This window comes from Rutidosis leptorrhynchoides, chromosome 9 (genome assembly GCF_046630445.1).
Source record: "Rutidosis leptorrhynchoides isolate AG116_Rl617_1_P2 chromosome 9, CSIRO_AGI_Rlap_v1, whole genome shotgun sequence".
Classification (NCBI taxonomy): Eukaryota; Viridiplantae; Streptophyta; class Magnoliopsida; order Asterales; family Asteraceae; genus Rutidosis; species Rutidosis leptorrhynchoides.
The window spans coordinates 313162066-313188553 of NC_092341.1; the positions used below are offsets into that span (position 1 = coordinate 313162066).

The window sequence follows — 26488 nt, forward strand, 5'->3', positions numbered from 1 at the left end:
AAGGGAGGGGGGAGTAGTCCACAAGGTTATAGCATGTAAAAGTCTTAAAAGATGGATAAATGAGGTGCATGCATGGGGATTAAGGAGTAACTAGATTCTTTGTGCACAAAACTAACTAGTCAAGTTCTAAAGTGATACTTACATGTGTAAAATGGGCTAGTTAATCCAATAAGGTTGTAGAGTGGGCTAACATGTCCATTAATACAATAAAAGCCCAAGTTTCATGTAAGTAACCATTTAATCCAATGAGAGCCCAAGTAATTAATTAGTAACCATAATTAATTAAAATGATTAATAAAACTTAATCATGAATGTAATTAATATCTGAAAATATTATTCGTAAAGGTTTCATGTGTCACAAAGACGTTTCGGGCAATTAAAGTCAAGTACGGGCAATCATGGCAACATGTAAATGTAATAACGTACATTCGTTTAATCACAAGTATTAATAATAACAATTATTAATAAATAAACGTTGGAAAAATTCAGGGTCGTTACAAATGTAGTAATTTAGATGATAAATATATCATTAGTCTAATTAAAAACTTAATTAGGATAATTGGCCCATCTAATGATCCTCGTTATCAATGGGCCCGATTAATTAAAAACTTAACTTCCACTGATAGAAATCTCAATAAATACAAACACATAGAAATTAAAAACCTAACTTTGATTGATAGGGAATCCAATGAATATAAACATGTGTTTGGCTATTAACAATCATAATCTCTCAATTTCACAAGCATGACATACAATTGTTCATAAATATCTTGATCACACAACAAATGATTACATGTATTTTTCTTTTACAAATAAATATAAGACTTCATCGTCATATAAATAAAAATAAATAACAGAAATAATAAAAAATCATGATACACACTTACCCAAAAAAAAATTCTTTAGAAATGAAAACAAAAACACTATCATCACATACAAATCTGAGTTACGTAGGCCTGGATCATGCCAAAATCTATCCATCACATTCACTCAATTCAATCTCTCTTACATAATACAAAAAATAAACAAAATTCTCCCATACGTAATCCCCCTTTTATCAAACACCCTACCTTACACACTATATATATACATATAGTTACGTACATATATCAGATTCTCATAACTCAAAACTGTAAGATACAGAGATACAATAACAATGGCAAAGTGGTGGGATAGTGCACGCGAGCTACGACCATTACTACACTTGTTGTTGCCACTTTGTTTTCATTGGATTGCAGAAGAAATGACAGTTTCTGTGCTCGTTGATGTTACGAGCTCTTTGTCCTGGTGAAAATACGTGTTCTGAAGCTATTTATCTCAATGGTCTTCAACAAACTGTATGTATACTACACGTTAGATCATACTTAACCATCATATTTGCATACTAGTAGGTTTTTAAGCTATACAACAAATAATTGTCCCATCACTTTATTTATAGTTGCTATTGTTATTGCTATTACAAATAATTTTTTATTAAATGAATATCAGCGACAATAACATTACTCAATCTCACTGAGACGGGCTATCCCTAATCTGTTTGTTAATTTATTATTATTATTATTATTATTATTATTATTATTATTATTTTATTGAACAACAATCTGTTTGTTACTAATAAGTACTTGATCAGAAAACCCCCATATCTGATTAAATTTTATGTGATCATATTTATGGGTATTGTTAAAATATAAGCAATGTTTTTCAGATTTATCTAAAAATATAAATAGTTGAATTAGATATTTATGTAATAGATATTAACGGGAACAAACTAGACTTTGCTAGTTGTATGTATTAAAATATCTGGATAGCTTAACCGACATAATTAACCGACTTATGATGGCTTTAAATAGTCCATTGTATTGCAAATTGGTGTAATTGAAAAAATTCAATCAATAAAAAGTAAGCAAGTCTTATCCACCAACTCATAATTTACAAAAAGTCCTCCTCGTTTATCTCATAATAATAATAATTAAATTGATCTTATTCTAAAGGCATAAATCAAAACCAATCGGCTTATAATTAAAATAAAACTAAAATTATTATAACAACTGGTATCAAGAGCTGTTTGGGCGTTCGTTCGAGTACACCATGACTACCGTTGGTGCATACAATATTCCTGTCCCCATCTTTGATGGCGACAACTATGATTTTTTGAGCATCCGAATGAAGACATATTTCCAAGCACAAAGCTTGTGGGATATTGCCGAAGTCGGGTTTACAAATCCAAAAGACGACGAAACTCTGTCAGCGGAAGAACAGGAAAAATACAACAAAAATGTTGTAAGAAATGCTGCCGCTCTAGGTTACATCCAACAAGCCATGACGCCGTCTATCTTTCCACGAATCATGGGAGCTACGAGAGCTAAGGAGGCGTGGAAGATCCTTCAGGAAGAATTTCAAGGAAATGTCAAGGTGAGATCCGTCAAACTTCTAACTCTCAGAAGAGATTTTGAAAATTTAAATATGAAAGAGACTGAGCTCGTAAAAGATTACTATTCTAGAATTAAAGAAATAGTAAATCAAATGAGAGCCTATGGAGATAACATAACTAATAAGAGGATCGTAGAAAAAATATTTATCAGCATGACTGAAAAATACGATCATGTCATTACCGCTATTGAAGAGTCAAAAGACATCGAGACTCTGTCAGTAACGGAATTAATTGGCTCTCTTGAAGCATATGAGGCTAGACTGAGTCGGCGTAGTGAAAACTCACTCGAAAGTGCCTTTCAGTCTAAACTCAAATTAAGGTCTCAAAAATCTAAAAATGAGGGGAAAAGAATTTTTGAAGAAAAATCGAGAGGAGCAGAAAAACCCAGAACCGGGTTCGATCAATCAAGAAAAGGCTATCCTCCATGTGGTATTTGCAAAAAGACAAACCACTTGGAGAAAGATTACTTTCATAAAGGCAAGCCACAGTGCAATAATTGCAGAAGATTTGGACATCTCGAAAAAGATTGTCGTTTAAAACAAAATCATCGGGCTAATTACACCGAAGAAAAAGAAGATATGCACGAGAACAACAATCAGCTATTCTATGCGTGCCATGCTGCAAATGAACTAAAAGACGACACTTGGTTCATCGACAGTGGGTGCAGCAATCACATGACAGGAAATGAGACGCTATTTCATAGTATCAACACCTCCGTCAAGTCCCGCGTCAAACTTGGGAATGGAGCGCTTGTTGACACTAAAGGCAAAGGTATAATAACTGTTCAAACTAACAACTGCACTCGATCTGTTAATGATGTTCTTCTAGTACCAAGCTTAGCAAGTAACTTGCTAAGTGTTGGACAAATGATGGAGCACGGCTACTCTTTACTCTTCGAAGAAAATTCATGTGTTATTCGTAACAAGAAAAACAACTACAAATTAATAGCTGAAGTGCCAATGGAGAACCACAACTTTCTGCATCGTTGGCAGTATATCAGAGACACGACCATGAAAGTTCAAGTTGAAGAATCATGGCTATGGCATCGAAGATTTGGCCACTTTAACTTTCACGCACTAAAAATCCTCCAACAGAAGAATATGATGAAAGACTTGCCGAACATAGAAGAGATCACCAACACGTGTGAAAGCTGTATGATGGGCAAGCAACATCGAAAACCTTTCCCTCGTGATAAAGCTTGGAGAGCGAAAGGTATACTAGAGCTGGTGCACACTGACATTTGTGGACCAATGAGGACCCCTTCTCTTAATCAAAACAGGTACTTTATTCTCTTCATCGATGATTATTCTAGATTGACGTGGGTGTATTTCATGCATGAAAAATCGGAAGTATTTACAATATTCAAGAAATTCAAGAATTACGTAGAAAAGAATAGTGGCCATTATATAAAAATACTAAGGAGTGATAGAGGAAAAGAATATACCTCTACACAATTCAATAAATTTTGTGAAGACGAAGGTGTTAGACGCTAACTCACTGTTGGTTACGCCCCTGAGCAAAATTGTGACGATCGCTCCAAATCCATATGGACGAACACGTCATTCATTGATTTCATTGCGAGGTATTTGACCTCTATGTGATACGTTTTGTAACATTGCATTCGTTTGAAAAGGTATTTCATAAATGAATATATAAATTCCAGGTTTTTAACATCTGATGATTTCTACGTATAGACAATCACCATTTAAATGGTTTACAATAATACATCTGTTGACAATACAGTCAAAATAAGATACATGGTAATGGTTTGGTGAATGCAAGTTTCTTGTATATAGCATGTATGACTCCAAGCACATATCTTGTATCACGTATAAGCAAACAGCGGAAGACTTCTAGAATCCTGAGAATAAACATGCTTCAAGTGTCAACACAAAGGTTGGTGAGTTCATAGTTTTAATATTACACATAATCCGTATATCAATGTGGATTACAAAAGTTCAGTTGTTTTATTCAAAACGTTTATCAATAGGTTTTACATAAAAGGTGGATCACAAGATTTCAGTTGTTTCATCCGAAACGTTTATCAATAGGTTTTACATAAAAGGTGGATCACAAGATTTCAGTTGTTTCATCCGAAACGTTTATCAATCGGTTCTACAAAATTGAGCACCCTGGTAACTAAACTTTAATGCTTATATAATTTGTACCCTTTGTATAATCATCTTAATAATACACGCAAACCAACGTGTACGCTTCTCAAATAGCATACGTCCGTTAAAAGGCTAGCGCTCTAGCTCGGACGGGGATATCAAGCCCTATGGATCCATATATAACTACTCGCGCCCACCAGTTCTTATAACCAGCAGTTACTAGTTACCAAAGCTAAGGGATTTTCGGTTCAAACTCGGTGTAGAATTTAGTATGTACTTGTATCCATTGCGTTTAAAATAAAGTGCATGTATTCTCAGCCCAAAAATATATATTGCAAAAGCAATTAAAAAGGGGGCAAATGAAACTCACGCATATAAATATTGTATATCGGTTAATAAAGCATTTGCATGTATTCTCAGTCCAAAAATGTAGAGAGTAAAAGGGATCTTATGAAACTCACACAAATCAATTTTAGTTTTTGTATTCATTTCATAAAACAGCGCATGTATTCTCAGTCCAAAAATATGTATAAAAAGGGATCAATGAAACTCACACAAATCAGTTTTAGTTTTTGTATTCATTTCATAAAACAGCGCATGTATTCTCAGTCCAAAAATATGTATAAAAAGGGATCAATGAAACTCACGGTTTAATATTGATATACAATATTGCAGGAAAGCACGTAGACGCATTGGAGATAATAAGCACGAGGTTTGATTCACAAAATACCCCCGAATATTACCCATAACCTCCTTGGCAATAACCCATATTTTCCTTAGCTCTAGCTTTCTCGGAAACTCGTTTTGAAAAAATTACTTGGACAGCACTCCGTCGTAATATTTTATGTACATTATTATTTTTGTATCGCAAAAATAATAACACTAATAATAAAAATAATAAGATTAATAATAATCTTATTATTAATAATAATAATAATAATAATAATAATAATAATAAAATAAATAAATACGGAGTAAAAATAATATTTATGTGTGTGTGATTTATCTGGCCAAAACTCGAGAATTTATAGCACTTGGCCTGAAATCTGGAGTCATGCGACTCGCATGGAAATGGCCTTCTGGCCATGCGACTCGCATGAGGACCAGGGACAGCTCACATTGTTTTGGCTCCTAGCTTGTCGACATAATATAAAATAAATATAAATATATAAATAATTAATATAATTATTTATATATTATATTTTATTCTTGTGCATAGTAGACTTGTAATTTTTGTTCCGATAAGTCGTACGTTATCACTCGACTTATGTCCCGGTTCCGGTTTCTCGAACGCATTTTCGTACGCTTAGAAAACTTGCATTTTACATTTCGTGACACGTACCTTTGTCAAAATATAGCCTTAAATTATCCCTTAATTATATCACTCAAAGTGTATCTTAAACTTTCGAGTGTTTTGGTCATTTACTTCTATAAATCATCGTCTCGCTATTTGTTAAAACACATTTTTATAATAGTGTTTTAATGTAGCAAAGTTACTGTAGCAAAGTCAAATTTTACTGTAGCAATTCACTGTAGCAAAGTCAATTTCACTGTAGCAAATAGTGATTTTCGAAAACACTGTAGCATTTTGAGTAATGTGGCAATTTGAAAACACTGTAACAAATTAGTGTTTAACTGGTTCATCTTAAACGCTTTAGTTAACTTAACTAAATATCAATTGAATCAATAAACGAATGTTACTATCGTTTATTATATATATGTATATATCTTTTTAATATACATAAATCAGTTTTTAAATACACATTGGAAGTTATTTATAAATAAATTTTAATAATAAATATTTCAACTTATCATATACATTCGAATAGATATTTAAACCAATAAGTTTAATGTACGGTATCAAACAATTAATACATTGTTACCTTTTCATGTTATAGTATATATGTATCTATTTACATATAATTGTTCGCGAATCGTCGAAAACAACCGAAGGGTATTTAAATATATAAAAGTAATTCAAAAATTTTGAGATTCAGTTTTACAGACTTTGCTTATCGTGTCGGAAATGTTAATCATACAAAGATTAAGTTTAAATTTAGTCGAAATTTCTGGGTCATCACAAAAATGGTGTCTCTTAACGTAAGAATAGAACTGTAATGGAATGGCCAAAACGATGATACATGAAAAAGGCCTTCCAAACAGTTTTTGGGCTGAAGCTTTATACACGGCTGTATATATATTAAATCGATGTCCGACAAAAGTCGTAGAAAACAAGACTCCGATAGAGGCATGGAGTGGAAGGAAACCGTCGGCTAAACATCTACGAGTATTTGGATGTATTTGCTACATCCATATTCCAAAGGAGAAACGTCACAAGCTCCAAGAAAAATCAGAAAAAGGAATATTTTTAGGCTATAGCACACTGTCAAAAGGCTACCGAGTCTATAACCTGGAGACAAATAAGATCGTAATCAGCCGAGACGTGGAGTTTGACGAAGACGCTTCTTGGAACTGGGAGAAAGACAAAGTTGAAAGACAAAGTTGAAAGACAAACATATCTGCCGCGAATATCTATAGAAACTCTAGCTCAACAACCATTACAAATGGAGCATTATGAACAACAGGAAAGTACCGGTGAAACAAGCCCTGCTACACCAACTTCTCCATCAACAAGATTGTAACATCCCGCGTTTTTCCGTTAAATTTATTTTTAACACTTTTTTTTTAAATAAAATCTTTCGTTATTTAAATTCGTAGTTTCCGTTGACCAACGTTCTTAATTTTTCCCGTTATTTAATTATAACATCACTCGTTTACTCGAGCGTTTTTAAAATATTCGTTTGGTTAATTCCCGCACCCGCTTTGAAACTTGAGGGACCGAGGTTGCCAAGTGGGCAAACTAGTTGACTAGGTCAACTAGTCAACCCACCTTATCCACCCATTCATTTCACCTCCCACCTTCTCCCTCTTTTCTCTCTACTTCCCTTTCATGAACTCAAACACCCATCCTCACAAATTCATCATCTAAATCCGATTGGAGAAGCAAACATCAAAACAAATTACTTTTTCGTGATCCTCTCTTCATCCTCTTCGATTTGGTACCAATTTCATAGCTTGGGGTAAAGTTTCTAAAAACTCTAGATTTCTCTAAATTCGTGTTTTGACTTGAAATGGTGTTAGTTAGTGTCTATGGCTCGTGTATAACATGAAAATATGATTTATTTGCTCGATTTGTTGTTTTGAAGTAACTAACATGAACTTGAAAATGGGTGTGCTTAATCTTTAATTTTAGATGAGTTAATGTTGTTAAATTGTTAAAGTTCATGTTTTAATTGTGTTACTAGTATCACTAGCTTCGTTTTGATGCATAGGTTGACTAAGAAAACTTCAAAAACATGAATATTGATTTTTGTGGATTTTGGTTAGGGTTTGATAGACTTAAAACGAACTTTTTGATGCTTGAATGCCATGAAATGTTATTTGTAAGTGTTTAGTTGTAATGCACGTTTCATTACCTTCAAAACGGCATATCATATGTGTGAATTGGATTCCCGAAACTTAAAATGCATTTGATGAACTTGAACTTTGAAAATAAACCTTTATTGATCAATTGACGAGTTTTCGGTTATTGTAATTGATGTTTTTGCTTGGTGAAAAGTAGTTAGTTGTATTCCTTGTCAAAATACCTTTCCAACGATATAAGATACTTGTTTTGGATGTTTACGGTTTAGGATTTATGGGTATTTGAAGTTGGATTCGTGCTTGAGTGTGAAAACTGCCAGAATTCTCTGCACAGGTAATGGCGCGGCGCGCCATATACCCGCGCGGCGCGCCAAAGTGGTCTGTCCAACTTTGTCGATTTTTGAATAATGTTTGCTATGCTACACACCCCCGATCAACATGAAACTTGGACAACATGCTCATATATGATTTCTAAGCTCATGAAAATAGTTCGGGACCCGACCCGACCCGACCCCATTGACTTTTTCATTGACTTTGACCAAGTTTGACTTTTAGTCAAACTTAACAAAACACTTATGCAATCGTTCTAATCTTATTTTATACTTGATTCTTGCATGAAACTTGACAACGTGATTCACTTGCTATACTATTCGAGTCGTAACGAGCCATAGGACTAATTGAACACATTTCACCCGACCTTGTGTCGTAACCGGTTAATTGATACAACTTATTTGTTTAGGTCAAGGCTAAGCAACTTTCATGCACACGTTTACTTTGTGAAGTACATTTATACTCGTGCACTCAAGGTGAGATCATAGTCCCACCTTTTCAACAACTTTTTATACTTTTAAATTGTGGGCTGAGAAACATATACTTTGTTACATTTTGTACTACTTACTTTTATACTTTGAACACAAGTACAAGGAAAACAAACATTCCACAGCGAGTTAGAACAAAAATCCTCAATTCGATTATCATTAGTTACACTTGCAGGGTGTAAGCGAGAACTTATATTGTGTGGCCATACGGGTTTGACAAACCCTCATTACGGACGGTTCGCTACCGTCTACGGATGAAATATATTTTCGAGAAACAGTGTATGTTCTAACACTATTGTGATGGGGTTCTATGGAAGGAAACGTTAAGTCTTGATAATTGGGTGCTCGCGAACAATACTTTTGGAATGCAAACGATTTTGATAATCAACTATGGGAATACTAAATCTTGTGGTTCAAAAAACAACGTTTACAAATACACCTATGATTTCACCAACGTTTTTCGTTGACAGTTTTCTATATGTTTCTCAGGTTCATACTCGGCTACTTGATACATGCTTCCGCACACTTTGATTACTTGCTTGAGGTCAAGCATACATGCATACGCTAGTGATAGCACTTTTGGATTAAACCTTAAAGCATACATACTTACGCTATTTATAGCAACTGTGATTTTCAACTTATATTATGTCGCAAGTTATTTCATTTATACTTTACAATTTTTGTAATCTTAAACTTGTTGTCGAATTGTTTGTAAACTAAACTTTGCAAGTCTTGTACGTTTCAAATGAATGCGACATAATTTTGGTCAAACGAGTCTCATATAGGGACTATGACCACGCAACGGGACCTAAGTAGTCGGCGCCGTCAATGACGATTTTGCCGGGTCGCTACAGATGGTATCAGAGCTGGTTTAACCTTAGCCGTAAAGGTAGTCACGCGCGCCGGCTGTTAGGTCGGGCACTCATACGGACTATGCTTTTTGGCGGGTTAATCATAGAGGGGGTTCTCACAGTGTTACCTATGACGAAGCATTGGCTCTTACCCCTTGCGATCCCTTGGAATTTGAGGGTTGGCAGTTTGGCAGAAATGCGGGCCGTAAAATCAGTGTCTGAGGTACACTCAGTGGTCACCAAGCAGTTAGCTGGAAAGGCACTGGGTGGGTTTCTACCCCATCTGTCGCTACAGATGGTATCAGAGCGTTGGTTGTAGGGAACTAGGATATGCATTAGTGTGTCTGACAGAGTCGTTAGGACGCATTAGTGAATCTAGACTACAACCGGATAGTTAACCATTGCATTCTGACATACATTTGCTATAGATAGCACTTACTTGCCTACTTGTGCATTATACTTGAATCATTCTTAGGCAAAATTCTTAATGGTACCAAGTTTTCATCTTACGAACTCGTATTCCGCCACTTTTTGGTAACACACGTAAATTCATGATTCATACACGTATGGATGACGACGACTTCATTAGTCACACTTGTTCGGGAACTCTGTCTCCCGGATTGTTATTTGCCACCGTTTCAACTTACTATCGGTTTCCCACTGGTGTTTCTTACTATCTACTTTTTGGTGTTACTACCATCACTACTCTAGGTGAGTATCGTCATCAACGTTTATCACTAAGGTTGCGTGCTACTCGTTATCATGACTCGTTACTCTTTTCATACCTGAATACCTTATTGTCTGACTCGAACCACATTGACGTGAACAATCATTTATACACTTCCCTCGGGAAATGCATCTTCAGAGTTGCACAAATTCTTTTGATTAATACGAGTCACGTTAGAGACGTCGTTACACTTTGTTTATTTTAAATTTTCACGATTACACGAACTTGATTCTGTGGAGTGATGTGGGAATGGAGGTATGAGTTAGCGTAATATAACGTCATTTGATCAACGTAGTTATATTACGGTAAGTCATACCAAAGTTCTAATGACACGTGATGGTGGTTGGACTCGATCAACCTAATCACCACCATGTGCCATGTACATGACTTCACTTTTCTTGTTTGGATATCCGAAAACTCCGAGAATATTGATAACAACCATACCCGGGACACATCTTCGATTATTGTCGAACCATATTTATGCTTCCGAATGAATGGAAAATTCTTTCAACTTCAAACATATGTTATACGCGTATACTATCTCGTCTTCGCACGGTTTCATCGAAGAACTACAATATGCTTGATATGCCCACATCGAGGCGGAAATTTCTCTCGTATTACACTCGTACTTCCGTTTAAGGAAAATATTTTATCTAAATTCTCAATGGAGGGAGAGACTCTTCACGTTATACTAGTATTCGCCACGAGGGTGAATAGTCCTAATGAATGTTTTTGGAAACCGATAAATCTTTCGCGGCGTGAAATTCTCGAGAAACAGAAACTTGTTCTAACAAACATTTTCAAGTCCTAACAAACTTGTTCGAATATACCTTACAGAACTGTACCTCATTTCGGATCGAAATCCTCGTTTCACTTCTAGATTTTGGAGTGCTTTTCGAAAAGCCTCGGGACCACGTTTAAACATGAGTACCACGCATCAACCATAAACCGACGAACAAAGCAAATGTACGATTCAAACCTTGGAAACCGTAATACGAGCTTGTGTTATCAACTCCAAATTTACTTGAGAAGAGTATTTTCTTTTAGCCGAATTCTCTTACTACAATGATTTTCATTCTAGTTTTAACGTCACACCTTTTGAAATCTTATGTGACCGGAAACGTCATTCTCCTTTTGTAGAACCAAGTTAATGATAATCAAACCACCGAACCCGAGCTAATTCATGGAACAACCAAGAAACTTCTTTAACCTCAGAAAGGCTCGAGACGACCGTAGTCGCCAAAGGAGCTATGCCACTGTTAGACGTAAACTTTTCAAATTCCATGTAGAAAACCGCGTAACGTTAAAAGTCGCATCTTGAGGAGGTGTAATTCATTTCGGGAAACGTAGAAAGCTAAATCCGCGATATTTTGATCCTTTTGAAATCTTGGGGCGTATTGGACCCGATGCATACCGTTTAGATTTTCCGATTCATTTGAGCTCCGTTCATCCTACATTCCATATATCAAACTTGAAGAAGAGTCTTGCGAAACAGGAACATGTTATCGTCTTCGACGAACCTACTATCGATGACAAACTTTCCTTCCTAGGAGAACCGGTTGAAATTTTGAATCATGAAACCAAACTTTGAACCAACGTAAAATCGCGACTGTCGAAGTTCGTTGAAATACCCGAGGGAGTACCTTCACTTATTCGTAGAACCGACAATGCAAGATCTCGAGGAAGAAACAACGACTACTACTTCCAACTAAATTTCGGGACGAAATTTCTTTTAAGGTGTAGGTAATGTAACATCCCGCGTTTTTCCGTTAAATTTATTTTTAACACTTTTTTTTTAAATAAAATCTTTCGTTATTTAAATTCGTAGTTTCCGTTGACCAACGTTCTTAATTTTTCCCGTTATTTAATTATAACATCACTCGTTTACTCGAGCGTTTTTAAAATATTCGTTTGGTTAATTCCCGCACCCGCTTTGAAACTTGAGGGACCGAGGTTGCCAAGTGGTCAAACTAGTTGACTAGGTCAACTAGTCAACCCACCTTATCCACCCATTCATTTCACCTCCCACTTTCTCCCTCTTTTCTCTCTACTTCCCTTTCATGAACTCAAACACCCATCCTCACAAATTCATCATCTAAATCCGATTGGAGAAGCAAACATCAAAACAAATTACTTTTTCGTGATCCTCTCTTCATCCTCTTCGATTTGGTACCAATTTCATAGCTTGGGGTAAAGTTTCTAAAAACTCTAGATTTCTCTAAATTCGTGTTTTGACTTGAAATGGTGTTAGTTAGTGTCTATGGCTCGTGTATAACATGAAAATATGATTTATTTGCTCGATTTGTTGTTTTGAAGTAACTAGCATGAACTTGAAAATGGGAGTGCTTAATCTTTAATTTTAGATGAGTTAATGTTGTTAAATTGTTAAAGTTCATGTTTTAATTGTGTTACTAGTATCACTAGCTTCGTTTTGATGTATAGGTTGACTAAGAAAACTTCAAAAACATGAATATTGATTTTTGTGGATTTTGGTTAGGGTTTGATAGACTTAAAACGAACTTTTTGATGCTTGAATGCCATGAAATGTTATTTGTAAGTGTTTAGTTGTAATGCACGTTTCATTACCTTCAAAACGGCATATCATATGTGTGAATTGGATTCCCGAAACTTAAAATGCATTTGATGAACTTGAACTTTGAAAATAAACCTTTATTGATCAATTGACGAGTTTTCGGTTATTGTAATTGATGTTTTTGCTTGGTGAAAAGTAGTTAGTTGTATTCCTTGTCAAAATACCTTTCCAACGATATAAGATACTTGTTTTGGATGTTTACTGTTTAGGATTTATGGGTATTTGAAGTTGGATTTGTGCTTGAGTGTGAAAACTGCCAGAATTCTCTGCACAGGTAATGGCGCGGCACGCCATATACCCGCGCGGTGCGCCAAAGTGGTCTGTCCAACTTTGTCGATTTTTGAATAATGTTTGCTATGCTACACACCCCCGATCAACATGAAACTTGGACAACATGCTCATATATGATTTCTAAGCTCATGAAAATAGTTCGGGACCCGACCCGACCCCATTGACTTTTTCATTGACTTTGACCAAGTTTGACTTTTAGTCAAACTTAACAAAACACTTATGCAATCGTTCTAATCTTATTTTATACTTGATTCTTGCATGAAACTTGACAACGTGATTCACTTGCTATACTATTCGAGTCGTAACGAGCCATAGGACTAATTGAACACATTTCACCCGACCTTGTGTCGTAACCGGTTAATTGATACAACTTATTTGTTTAGGTCAAGGCTAAGCAACTTTCATGCACACGTTTACTTTGTGAAGTACATTTATACTCGTGCACTCGAGGTGAGATCATAGTCCCACCTTTTCAACAACTTTTTATACTTTTAAATTGTGGGCTGAGAAACATATACTTTGTTACATTTTGTACTACTTACTTTTATACTTTGAACACAAGTACAAGGAAAACAAACATTCCACAGCGAGTTAGAACAAAAATCCTCAATTCGATTATCATTAGTTACACTTGCAGGGTGTAAGCGAGAACTTATATTGTGTGGCCATACGGGTTTGACAAACCCTCATTACGGACGGTTCGCTACCGTCTACGGATGAAATATATTTTCGAGAAACAGTGTATGTTCTAACACTATTGTGATGGGGTTCTATGGAAGGAAACGTTAAGTCTTGATAATTGGGTGCTCGCGAACAATACTTTTGGAATGCAAACGATTTTGATAATCAACTATGGGAATACTAAATCTTGTGGTTCAAAAAACAACGTTTACAAATACACCTATGATTTCACCAACGTTTTTCGTTGACAGTTTTCTATATGTTTCTCAGGTTCATACTCGGCTACTTGATACATGCTTCCGCACACTTTGATTACTTGCTTGAGGTCAAGCATACATGCATACGCTAGTGATAGCACTTTTGGATTAAACCTTAAAGCATACATACTTACGCTATTTATAGCAACTGTGATTTTCAACTTATATTATGTCGCAAGTTATTTCATTTATACTTTACAATTTTTGTAATCTTAAACTTGTTGTCGAATTGTTTGTAAACTAAACTTTGCAAGTCTTGTACGTTTCAAATGAATGCGATATAATTTTGGTCAAACGAGTCTCATATAGGGACTATGACCACGCAACGGGACCTAAGTAATCGGCGCCGTCAATGACGATTTTGCCGGGTCGCTACAAAGATTACCTTTGGCGCAAGACGAGTCAAGTCCAGAGTCAACACCTGGAAGAGTCAAAGCGTTAGCAGAGATATACGAGACTTGCAACTTTACAACTATAGAACCTGAAAGCTATGAAGTTGCAGGCAAAGATGAAAAATGGGTGACTGCTATGAACGAAGAAATAAGAATGATCGAGAAAAACAACACATGGGAGTTAGTTGATCCTCCAGAAAATAAAGAAATTATTGGAGTAAAGTGGGTTTACAAAACAAAGCTCAATCCTGATGGTTCTATACAAAAACATAAAACAAGGCTAGTAGCTAAAGGCTATTCACAACAGCTTGGAGTCGACTACAACGGAACTTTCGCACCCGTAGCACGACTGGATACTATAAGAGCTCTTGTGGCATTAGCAGCTCAACGAAGGTGGAAGATTCACCAACTAGATGTGAAATCAGCCTTTCTAAATGGGTTTCTAGAAGAAGAAATATACGTCGAACAACCACAAGGGTTCATTAAGGAAGGAAAAGAAGATAAAGTCCTAAAGCTCAAGAAAGCCTTATATGGACTCAAACAAGCGCCACGTGCTTAGTATAGCCGCATTGACAGCTACTTCACAAGTTCAGGTTTTAGGAGGAGTCAAAGTGAGCCTACACTCTACATCAAAACCCAAGGTAACTCTGACACTCTCATTATTTCTTTGTATGTCGATGATCTAATATATACTGGAAACAATGAGAGAATGATACAAGAGTTTAAAGAAGACATGATGAAAACATTTGAGATGAGCGACCTTGGATTGATGCGCTATTTTCTTGGCATCGAAATCAGTCAAGAAAATGAAGGCATCTTCATATGCCAAAAGAAATACACGGAAAATCTCCTGAAAAAATTTAAACTATATGGTTGTAAAACCGTCGCCACGCCACTAGTTGTCAATGAGAAGATGAGAAAAGAAGATGGATCGGAGAAAGAAGATGGATCGGAGAAAGCAGACGCTTCAAGATTCAGAAGTCTCGTTGGAAGCCTACTTTATTTAACAGCAACAAGACCAGACATCATGTACGCAACGAGTCTACTATCCAGGTACATGCAAAACCCTACTCAAATACATTATGGAGCTTCTAAAAGAATACTAAGATACTTGCAAGGTACCATGGACTATGGAATATGGTACAAGCCCACTATAGACTCGAAGCTTCATGGATACACAGACAGTGATTGGGCCGGATCGGTGGATGACATGAAAAGTACTGCAGGATACGCATTCACACTTGGATCTGGTGTATTCTCATGGGCATCAAAGAAACAAGAAACGGTGGCACAATCGTCAGCCGAAGCCGAGTACGTCGCAGCCACAAACTCAGCTAATCAAGCTATATGGCTACAGAGAATTCTAGAAGACATGGGCGAAAAACAAGACGAAGCTACAAAGATATATTGCGACAACAAGTCTGCAATTGCGATTGCTAAGAATCCCGTGTTTCATGGTAGAACAAAACATATTGACATTAAATATCACTTTCTACGAGAAGTCTCAGCCAAGAAAGATATTGAATTAAAATACTGCAAGACCGAAGAGCAGATTACAGACATATTCACCAAAGCACTACCAAGATCAAAGTTCGAGTTCTTACGCAATATGCTTGGAGTAATATCGAAAAACATTAAGGAGGAGTGTTAAAATATCAGTAATGTTTTTCAGATTTATCTAGAAATATAAATAGTGGTAATAGATATTTATGTAATAGATATTAACGTGGAACAAACTAGACTTTGCTAGTTGTATGCATTAAAATATCTGGATAGCTTAACCGACATAATTAACCGACTTATGATGGCTTTAAATAGTCCATTGTATTGCAAATTGGTGTAATTGAAAAAATTCAATCAATAAAAAGTATACCTTTAAAAAAGCAAGTCTTATCCACCAACTCATAATTTACAAAAAGTCCTCCTCATTTATCTCATAACTAGAAAAAATTCGACCGCGCGTTGCTGCGGTTGTATTCGACGCGCGGTCGAATTTGGATATACGTTGTTTGGTACCTAATATATCTAGTATGTTGGGTTGTTTGTTGAACGTGTATGTATATGTATGTAAAGCTTTTTTAACGATGTCCGTTTCGCGTATAGTTAGTTGCGTTGTGTTCGTAAAATTATTTCGAGTTGAACGGTGGTCTCGGAAAAATTTAACTCGCACCGAGCGAGAATATAGGGCCCGTTATTTAGTGTTTTTTTAACGATATCCGTTTCGCGTGTAGTTAGTCCCGTTGGATTCTTGAGATTTTTTAGAGCTGAACGGTGATCTCGGAAAAATTTAACTCGCACCGAGCGGGAAGATATGACTCTCTGAAAAATCGGGTGGAGTTTATTAATTAAAATAAAAAATTGACATTTTGTACCCCTGTTTTGGGGGGCGAAGTTGCATATTGCTAAAATTTTTGGGGGTAAATTTGTTTTTTTCCATTTGTGGTTTTATTTGTCGTTTGGTTTAGTTGTTTGGGGCCAAACGGCCAAAAATTTTGTGTCAATTAGTATATATTGAAATAATAATAATTAAATTGATCTTATTCCAAAGGCATAAATCAAAACCAATCGGCTTATAATTAAAACAAAACTAAAATTATTATAACAGTTATGACACACCATGTTGTTATGGCCTCACATAAAAGTTTAGGGTCCCACAAAAAAAATTACTGAAACTTTAAAAGAAATTTTGATAAGTTGATTTGGAGATCCTTGCTATGATTGGGGTAATTTATGAAATTATACACTTATAAACTGATATATGAAGATTTTTAACCTCGGAATTATGAAGTAGATTATGCTTTCAGGGCCGGTCCCGATAATCCTAGGACCTAGCACCAGGTGAAAAAAGGGCCCTTAGACCCCCAACGAATAATATAAACTATTTAAAAGAAGGCTCTTTCGGCTTTGCTAGAATGCTAGTGGACTTTGATTTCTTTTTTTTGGGCCTTTGATTGTTGTTTTAGGGCCTATCGTGTTTTGACTTTGGTGCTTCAGTTGTGTTTTCTTAGTTTCCCCGCTTCTCAAATATTTAATTATGTCTGTATATATAAAAAATTGGGCCCCTGATAATACTAGGCCTGAGCGGTTGATCACTTTCTTCCCCCCCTGGGCGAAGCTGAAATGACCATGTTTTACATATCAATGGCGGGCCATAAAGAGTAGAATGGCACATGGGTTGGATTCTGTACCCTTTTTGTTCATTTCTTCCAGTTTTTTATAATATTTGTTTTTGTCATAATGATGATGTATGCAGTTCTTAGGGAACATTATGTATGAATATTGTTTGTTACACCAATATACTTTGAAAGGATGGAAAAAAGAAAGAACAGTTAAAAATGAGTCATGAATCAAGTGAAATAACAGTCAACCTTTAAAAACATTAAATTGTTTTGATTTGCTGATAAGTTTATGTTATGTTTATGTATTTTCATTTAGATTGTAGGAATATTCAAAATGGTCATGCTTCCAATTCTAGGCCAGCTTTCAGACGAATATGGACGTAAACCGCTGCTTCTTGTTACAGTATCTACAACTATAGTTCCTTTTAGCAAGTGTTTTTTAATTTTTTTAAATGTTTTATAAAATCTTACAAACAAGAAACTACTTTAGCATAATGACAAGTACTTTTATACTTTATTATCTTTTAGCCCTGCTCGCCATCAGTGAATCGAAAGCATTTGTGTAAGCTTATTATATTCTTCGCACGGTGTTGGACGGTGGTATAATAATACCATATGTTTTAGGTGGCTCAATTCTCATTCAAGGATGGCATGCCATGGAAGTCTAAAGTAGCCTACAATATTGGTTGAAATATGCATTTAACACATGGTAATTGTACAAAGGAGACCATGCAAAGTCTAGTGTTCATACAATCTTCACCAACCATTCTCTACTATAAAAGGATGTCATGTAATGCATTTAGAGATCATCCCATTCTTCACACATCTAAAATCTCATATCAAAATACTTGAAAGAGTTTACTAACAACTCTTGTAAGGAGTATTGTAAGAAATAGAGAGAGTATAGAATTGTTAAATAAAATTCTATACGAGTGAGTTAAGAGGGAAGTGTTATAATCTAGTGAGTGGTCCAAATACTTTGTTAGTATTTTCGGAGCCTAGATTAGAGTGATACATTGTAACCTCGGGTTTGCCATATTTGCTAGTAAAATCCATCTCTGCTTCCGCCCGTGGACTAGGCCTCACGCCGAACCACGTAAAATCTTGTATCTTTATTTATTGCTTAATTGTTCTATTAATTTCTCGGGTCTTGAAAGTGGCTAAATTACAACAAACTGGTATCAGAGCTATAGCTGTGATTAAATATACAAGATGACGATAATAAGGTCCGACGTAGAGAAATTTAATGGCCAGAACAATTTTGGTCTTTGGCGAATGAAGATGCGGGCTCTACTGAGCCAACAAGGTTATTTGTTAGCTTTGAAAGGGAGAAAATCTCTACCCGAAAAGTTGACAGATGAAGAGAAGGATGAACTTCTGGAAAAGGCACACGGCATGATTATTTTAAATCTTGCCGATTGTGTGCTTAGAGAAGTTGCGGCAGAAACCACACCGGCTGGACTTTGGAAACAGCTAGAATCTCTATATATGACTAAAAGTCTCACGAACCGGTTGTATATGAAACAACGGTTGTATACTCTTCGGATGAAAGAAGGTTCATTAAATGATCACATCGATGAGTTCAATAAAATAATGTTGGACTTGAATAATATTGGTGTGAAAATTGACGATGAAGATCAATCATTAATTTTCTTATGTTCCTTGCCAAAATCATACGAGCATTTGGTTACAACTCTACTATATAGTAAAGATACTATTTCCATGGAGGATGTCAAATCTACCTTGAACTCTGTTGAGTTAAGGAAGAAATCCTCGACGGATTATGTGGAAGAAAGCGCAAATGGTTTGGTGGTGAGAGGAAGAAGTAATGATAGAGCATCAAGTAGTAACAACAAAGGTCGTTCTAGATCGAAACCAAGATCTAGAAAGATCAAGTGTTACAATTGTCACAAGGAAGGTCACATGCGTAGAGACTGTCCAGACTTAAAAGGAAAAAGAGAGACTTGGAATGCAGCAGGAGCCGATAAAGTTTCCGCTGTTGCAGAAAATGATTCTGATGGTGCAAATGTTCTTAGTGTTACCGATGGCCGCTCTAGTAATGAGTGGATTCTTGACTCGGGTTGTTCTTATCATATGTGTCCTATTAGGGACTGGTTTACTACCTATCAACAAATAGATGGTGGTAAAGTCCTTATGGGAAATGATGTAGCTTGTAATGTTGTTGGCATAGGAACGATCCAAATCAAGATGTATGATGGCACGGTGAGGACGTTGACAGATGTCAGGCATGTTCCAGAATTGAAGAAGAATCTTATTTCCTTGGGTACGCTGGACTCTATCGGTTGCGAGTATCGAGCTCGAGGTGGAGTATTAAAAGTTTCAAGAGGTGCACTTGTCGTAATGAAAGGTGAAAGGTTTAATGGCCTATACCTGTTAAAGGGTAGTACTGTTACTGGTGCAGCTGAAGTTTCTTAATCAGCTAAAGATGTAGATACCACCAAGTTATGGCACATGCGCCTTGGGCACATGAGCGAGAGAGGAATGATGGAGCTTAGTAAACGAGGTTTGTTGTGCGGGCAGAATATCGGAAGATTGGAATTCTGCGAACACTGTGTATTCGGAAAACAAAGCCGAATAAATTTTGGCACAGCCGTTCATAGGACGAAAGGTACTTTGGATTATATCCATTCAGACCTTTGGGGTCCATCTCCGGTTCCTTCAAAAGGTGGTGCGACATACATGTTAACCTTTATTGATGACTATTCGAGAAGAGTGTGGGTTTATATCCTTAAACGTAAGGATGAAGTCTTTGTCAATTTCAAACAATGGAAGATGATGATAGAGAAGCAGACTGGAAAGTTCATCAAGCGCTTGAGAACTGACAATGGACTTGAATTCTGCAAAGGCGAATTCAATGAGTTCTGCAAGAACGAAGGCATTGTGAGACACCACACAGTGCGGTTTACACCACAACAGAATGGCATTGCAGAACGGATGAATAGAACACTCCTTGAGCGAGCGAGGTGTATGCTCTCAAATGCAAAATTACCAAATATATTTTGGGCTGAAGCTGTCAACACAGCATGTTATTTGGTAAATCGGTCTCCATCAACGGCAATTGATTATCAAACTCCTTTGGAGAAATGGTCAGGTTCCCCTGCAAGTTACAGTGATTTGAAGATATTTGGTTGTCCTGCTTATGCTCATGTGAAAGATGGTAAACTTGAGCCGAGGGCCAAAAGATGCATATTTTTAGGGTATGCAGATGGGGTGAAGGGTTATAGATTGTGGTGCCCTGATGGTAAATCATCCCGATTTCTTATCAGCAGGGATGTGACATTTGATGAGTCTGCTATGTTGAAAAAGACAGAGGAGGAACAAGTAGTTGCAGGAAAAGATCGTGAAGTTGAAGAGCAGGTGGAGCAAGAAATAGAAGTTCCACAAGGAGTAGTACAAGATACTCCTGTCGAGCCCGTTATAGAAGACGTACATGACTCTGGTGTTGATCAAATGACACCAGAAGATCAATCAGATAAGCAACATGATCTACAGAATTATAATCTAGCAAGAGATAGAGAACGGCGAGCAATAAAACCACCACAACGGTTCGGGCATGCAGATTTGGTAGCTTATGCCCTTAGCATGGCAGAAGATATAGAGGTCCAAGAACCTGCTACATATCGTGAAGCTATTAGTGGCTCGGAATCTGCAAAGTGGTCTATAGCTATGAATGAAGAGATGGAGTCTCTTTATAAGAATCATACGTGGGTGTTAGTGAAACCACCAAAAGGTCAGAAGATTGTTGGATGCAAATGGATCTTCAAAAAGAAGGACGGAATTCCGGGTGTAGAGGATGAAAGGTTCAAAGTACGCCTTGTAGCAAAAGGCTTTACTCAGAGAGATGGAGTTGACTTTAATGAAGTTTTCTCACCAGTAGTAAAGCATACATCTATTCGCGTGTTACTTTCCATGGTTGCTTTACTTGATATGGAGCTGCAGCAACTAGATGTAAAGACGGCATTCTTACATGGTGAGTTGGAGGAACGGATCTTTATGCGCCAGCCAGAGGGATTTGTGGTTAAAGGAAAGGAAGATTATGCTTGTTTGCTGAAAAAGTCATTATATGGCTTGAAGCAATTACCTCGACAATGGTATAAGCGGTTTGACATATTTATGACTAGTAAATGTTACTCGCGGAGTGATTATGATAGTTGTGTATATCACAAGAAGCTTCCTGATGGCTCGTACGTTTATTTGCTATTATATGTGGATGATATGTTGATTGCTTCGAAAAACATGTCAGAGATCGATCAGTTAAAATCTCAACTCAAAAGTGAGTTTGAGATGAAAGATTTGGGTGCAGCTAAGAAGATATTGGAAATGGAGATTATCAGAGATAGACGTGAAGGAAAATTGTATTTGTCACAAAAGAAATATATTGAGAAGGTTCTCCAGCATTTTGGGATGGATAACTCCAAACCGGTTAGTACTCCACTTGCTGCACATTTCAAACTTTCATCGGCGTTGTCACCGGAAACTGAGGAGGAGGTGGAGCATATGTCACATGTTCCATATGCTAGTGCTGTGGGTAGCATCATGTATGCTATGGTATGTACTAGACTGGATATTGCACAGGCGGTAAGCGTGGTGAGTAGATATATGGATTGTCCAGGGAAAGCTCATTGGAAAGCGGTGCAATGGATTATTCGGTACCTCAGAGGGACAACTGATATTGGCTTAGTATTTGATAGCGGTGGTAATACTAATGTTACCGGATACGTTGATTCAAACTATGCTGGTGATTTGGATCGGAGAAGGTCTCAGACGGGGTATTTTTTACTCTCGGAAGATGTGCTATTAGTTGGAAAGCAATATTACAATCGACGGTTGCTTTGTCGACAACTGAAGCGGAATACATGGCTCTGACTGAGGGTGTGAAAGAAGCAAAGTGGCTGAGGGGTTTGGTTAGTGATCTGGGTTTGCAACAGGACGAAACTGTGGTGAATTGTGATAGCCATAATGCCATACATTTGACTAAAAACCAAGTGTATCATGAGAGAACCAAACACATTGATGTACGGTATCACTTTATTCGCGAAGTAATATCTAAAGGGGTTATAATTGTAAGAAAGGTCAGTACGGCAGATAATCCAGCAGATATGTTGACTAAACCAGTTACTACAAACAAGTTCAAACATTGTTTGAACTTGGTTGGCGTTCGAAGAAAGTGATGAGCCCGGAAGGGCTGACGGGAAGCAGAGATTGATAATAGATAGCAAATGAATGGAATGTCCGCCAAGGTGGAGATTTGTTGGACGGTGGTATAATAATACCATATGTTTTAGGTGGCTCAATTCTCATTCAAGGATGGCATGCCATGGAAGTCTAAAGTAGCCTACAATATTGGTTGAAATATGCATTTAACACATGGTAATTGTACAAAGGAGACCATGCAAAGTCTAGTGTTCATACAATCTTCACCAACCATTCTTTACTATAAAAGGATGTCATGTAATGCATTTAGAGATCATCCCATTCTTCACACATCTAAAATCTCATATCAAAATACTTGAAAGAGTTTACTAACAACTCTTGTAAGGAGTATTGTAAGAAATAGAGAGAGTATAGAATTGTTAAATAAAATTCTATACGAGTTAGTTAAGAGGGAAGTGTTATAATCTAGTGAGTGGTCCAAATACTTGTTAGTATTTTCGGAGCCTAGATTAGAGTGATACATTGTAACCTCGGGTTTGCCATATTTGCTAGTAAAATCCATCTCTGCTTCCGCCCGTGGACTAGGCCTCACGCCGAACCACGTAAAATCTTATATCTTTATTTATTGCTTAATTGTTCTATTAATTTCTCGGGTCTTGAAAGTGCGCTAAATCACAACACACGGTTTCATATATTATTAGTCAAGGAAGTATTTTCTGCATTGCTGTCGCTTATGTGGTAAGCCACGTTCAATTATACTTCACTCTTGTAAGCGTTAAACAAAGCTTGATGTCGTTATTATTTGATGAGTATGTTCAAGAAAAATCAATGAAGTTTTATCAGTTTCTGATGCTGCAACCTAGTCCAGTTGACCCCAAAAGTCAAACTGTAACATAATGTTAATATTTATCCATAGATTAGGCTTAAAAGTTGCTTGTTTTTCAGGCAGATATTGTTGATAACAGAAAAAGAGCAGCTGTTTTTAGTTGGATAACAGGCCTATTTTCTGCATCGCATGTAATAGGAAATCTTCTGGCACGTTTTCTTCCCGAGAAGTACATTTTTGAGGTATGCTGATCTTGATATAGTAACATACAGAGTGGAAAAATGATGAGGTCGTGAACGGGTCGGGTTCATATGGGTTAAACAAGGTCGGTTGACCCACCAGTTTCTTTTTGTTCCTTACTAATTCAGTATTTAAAAATAAAAAAATACCTAATATAGTATTTCATCAATATGTTATATCTAGCTTCTATAATAGATGTGATTCAAGGTTTTGAAACTTTTCAATACAGTTTGGGTGACTTTCGACCCATTCGATCGATCCGTTTGACTAAATGGGTCAAAAATGCTACTTCTATGGTCCAACCTTAGCATAAATTGCAATTCTTAATATCTTTGCAAAATTCTTTTCTAATGGGATTTTTTTAATTCAGGTTTCGATAGCTCTTTTGATCTTCTGTCCGGTTTATATGTCAATCTTTCTGAATGAGTCAATTAAGTCAACTCCAAAGCTGGAACAACACTTGTCTCATTTGAGTAAATCACTTGCGATTGTTCAAGAGCGTTATAAGACTATGAAATATGCTGTAACTATCGTGTTAAACACGTATGTGGATTCAAGAATCGTCATTTTTCTTACAATTAGTGCATTGAAAAACTTGTATTATGTTAAGTCTTAAATTAATTACTATTTGGGTGTTTTATTTGTTTCAGTCCAACGTTGAGCAGTATTTCGGTCATATCTTTCTTCTACGAACTGGGAATGTCTGGCATCAGCACTGTTTTACTGGTACGTTTAATAAGTACCTTTTTTTAATTTCTATTTTTAAATTAGTTTTCCTTTTTAATGGTTAATTTTTCTTTTGTGCAGTACTACTTGAAAGCAGCATTTGGTTTTGACAAAAATCAGCTTTCTGAAATATTAAGCATGGTTGGTGTAGGTTCGATTATTTCTCAGGTCTGTTTTTCTAATTTTTTTATAAATGAAGTAAATAAATTTTCTTACTTTAATGAATTATGTTCTCAATTCTAACAAAAACCATTTATTGATTTGTTTGTAGTTGGTGGTGCTTCCTCTAGCTAATCCACTAGTTGGAGAGAAAGTGATATTGTGTGCAGGCTTATTAGCTTCAATAGCATATGTATGTGCAATTCACTTACCTTATAACATTAAGTTGACCGAACTTTCATTGTTTTTGTAATTATAATTATAATCTCATAAATTTGGTGTTAATTGCAGGCACTGCTTTATGGTTTTGCATGGGCTCCTTGGGTAATGATCTTTAAATAGTTAATAAGATTATTATGTTGATTGTATATATATTTTTATATAATCATAAGTGAAGCATTTTTAGTAAAAAAAAAATGGAGTTTTAAAAATGTACTCATATACAGGTACCATACCTCAGCGCATCATTTGGGGTCATCTTTATCTTAGTTAAACCATCTGTAAGTGTTCTTACATGATATTGATTCTACGCCATTAATTAGTTCGAGTGCTCGTCCTTAAGGATTTAATTAATGACACTTGATCTTATTAACAGACTTATGCAGTTATATCAAAAGGATCAAGATCAACTGATCAGGTTTTGATACTTTTTACTTTACTGTTTACTACAATTTCGCGTTCATTTTGTGGGTCTCATATTCTCTTATTTGGTGCTACCTCATAAAACGGTGAAAACAAACGATTACATATATTAAGTATTAACTCTGTTCTGTTGATTCAATCTCAGGGGAAAGCGCAGACTTTTATTGCTGGTGTGCAATCAATTGCAAGCTTATTATCACCTTTGGCAATGACTCCATTAACTAGTGAGCTCTGATCTTTAAACTGGATTAAACTTACCTTCTTCGTAATTATGGGAATTAGTAGAGGTAATTTTGACCCATTTACACAGGATAATCCGGTTAGGCCGCGTATCTGAGTAAAAATAATCACTTTCCCCGGGTAGTGTGAAGAGGGAAAACCTTATCCGTTTACCCGTTTTAACTTTTGACCTATATACTTAGTAACTGGTTGTATCAAACGGGTCAAATGTGAAAATGGGTAGAAAGTGACCCAAAGTGTTATGTAATTAATCATTTTTAAAACACAGTTTATTCGTAAATTATGTTAGAAATTGGACAGAAAAGTGTTTTAGGTCAAATTAAAATGACCCATGTTTACCATCCACATTGCCATTTCTAATGAGAAATTTTTTTGACTCGTAACTTGAGTCTCAAATTTTCGTTGTTGCAGCATGGTTTTTGTCCGCCAATGCGCCTTTCAAATGCAAAGGCTTCGGTATCATTTGTGCCTCTCTATGCATGGTAAACCTACTCAACCACCACAACAATCGTCAACCATAAGTCCATAACCGTAATCTCATTAAATCCCTAACTGTATCTATTCAAACGTTACAGGTTATCTCCTTGTGTTTTACATGTTCGCTGAAAGTGGAATCACCAGCCGATGATGAAGATAATTTGGAAGCACCATTACTATCTTAAAAATCTGTAAGATCATTTAGTAAGATATCAATGCGGTTCGAAACAGTTTGCTTGATGTAAATTATGCTTTCTTCACTTTATTAATCTTTAAATCTAGCATTACTAAAGGTACCAACTTATTCAA

The 26488-nt window shown here is 36.2% G+C and overlaps 1 pseudogene; it reads left to right on the forward strand.

The window, feature by feature from the left end:
• The first annotated feature begins 1092 nt into the window (after positions 1-1092).
• LOC139866808 (uncharacterized) lies at positions 1093-26488 on the forward strand (annotated as a pseudogene).